This window comes from Eumetopias jubatus, unplaced genomic scaffold, assembly GCF_037043125.1.
Source record: "Eumetopias jubatus isolate StellerSeaLion01/CBP00866 unplaced genomic scaffold, mEumJub1_p1.0 scaffold_9, whole genome shotgun sequence".
NCBI lineage: Eukaryota > Metazoa > Chordata > Mammalia > Carnivora > Otariidae > Eumetopias > Eumetopias jubatus.
The window spans coordinates 45,304,001-45,306,062 of NW_028274815.1; the positions used below are offsets into that span (position 1 = coordinate 45,304,001).

The following is a 2,062-nucleotide window of genomic DNA, read 5'->3' on the forward strand; positions in this document are numbered from 1 at the left end:
CATCCCTTACTGAGCATGTACTCTGTGTCAGGATTATTGCATTTCGTCTTCATCACAACGCTATAAGGTAAATCGTAGTATTTTCCCCAGAACTTAGATTAAGAAACCGAGATGCAAAACTCTCCTCTGTAGATGGTAAGTTATAATAATAGTATAATTGAAGTAATTCGTGTAAATTGCTTATCTTCTTTTTTACTATTGCCCCATCGCCCATAACTTTTAATTGCTAGAGTGCATGCCAGCTTAGTCTCTCTGTCCCTAAGGCTCACCTGTCTCTTACCTGGATTACGGGAACAGTGTTCATGAGTTTACTTGGTTTTCCTTTGCCTTTTCTGGTAGATTCTCAACGAAGCAGTTAAGAAGGTCAGATCCTGGCACTCTTCTGCCAGAGATCTGCAGTGGTCTAAAAAGCCTCACATAATCTCCTCCCCAATTAGCTTTCAAGGTCATCTCCCATAGTTCTACCCCTTGCTTACTTGGCTCTGGCCACATAGATTTTCCCTGCAGTCCCTTGACAATGGGACACATTGTCACCGTAGGGCCTTTGCACTTGCTCTGTCCTTTGCCAGGAATGCTTTCTCCCTATTTGCTTGTTCTTTTCTCTCACTGCCTTTAGGTCCTTTTGTTTAAGTGTCTCAGAGAGACCTTCCCAGACCATCCTTATTTATTTGTTTTATTTATTTCACTTTTTTTTAAATTGAAGGACAAAAGGTCACATTCAGAGGTTAGCAGGCCTCATGCAGATAGTTAAAACCAACCTTCTCTTTTTCGGTTGACCATCTCCTAATTGCAAGTAATGTCCATGAGTACTTTAGAACCATCTCAAATTGTCCTTTGAGGAGCTCCACCATACCACTACATAACAGGCATAACCACATGCACTGCTGTGCTGTGTCTCACTGGATATCATCATCATCAAACAGATCTTCAAAATCATTTAAAAAGTCTGCATGAACTGAACTGCCTTCTCGTTGGCTGCCAAGTCCATCAGGAGCCTGGTGCTGCCCGCTGCCTTGTCCAGGTCCACATAGGGCCTGGTGCCTTGGGGAACATCTCGTCTACCACTGGCTTCATGTGGCCTGTGGCACCTCCCACGTCCCCAGCCCACTTTGGCCACCCTGATGCCTCTTCCCCACGCCATCCTTTTGAAAATTGCACTTCCTGCTTGACCAACATTCCTGATCCTTCTCATAGCATCAACATCTGATGTATGAAACATTTTACACAAGTACGAAAATAGCTGCTCTTTATCTCTCCTTTCTGGAATGCCAAGGCAGAATAGCCTTCTCTGTTCCCAGCACATATTAGGTGCCCCCAAGTTGTGTGGAATGTTGAATGAATCAACTCTTTTATCTGTTTTGATCTCTAATGTCTCTCCCACGACACTAAAATCTTGTCTCTATACTCAAGGATGGAATGTTGCTTCCAGTTTTCCTTCTGAAACCCTCTACAAATTAGACAAACCAGAATCAGCTGGCCTGTGGCCAAAATGAGCAAGGGTTATAAACCCTTCTCTCACTGAGAAACAGCCTTCCATCTTTTTCATCCCTTTGTGATTCACTGGGTATTGGCAGAGAAAAGCCCAACAAAAGAGCATAATTAGGAAAAGACAACCCACACCAAACGAGCCCCATGAACATAGAAAACTAGGTCATTGTTCCTAATATAAGGAAGAAGATCTCTGTTTCTAGCTAGGCTATGTTCCACTTGTGTGAAAACATTGTAATTAATTGAATTAATTTAATTCTGAATATTGTGGGAAAATGTGTGCCTTTTAGCCTTTTAGTAATCTGCCATTTTTCTTTTTCTGTAGATGGCATATCTCGTACCCACTCTGCATAGCTCCTAAATATGCTAAATATCTGATTGATGACATGTTTGAGCAATGCCCTTACACAACCCTACAAGCGACACATACTTCTGACTACCTACTAAGTCTGAGCCAAATATGCCCTTGGCTTCCAGCAGATTACAAGACTTCTACTGAGAGCACACTACCTTCTAAACTTTGATTAAAGCTGCAGAATATATAAGAGAAGCTTCCTCTTCCACCCAGTAAGTG

General features: G+C 42.3%; 1 pseudogene; it reads right to left on the reverse strand.

Annotated features, from left to right (window-relative positions):
* Positions 1-896: 896 nt before the first annotated feature.
* On the reverse strand, positions 897-1,074 carry LOC114218862 (COP9 signalosome complex subunit 9 pseudogene; annotated as a pseudogene).
* Positions 1,075-2,062: the final 988 nt, after the last annotated feature.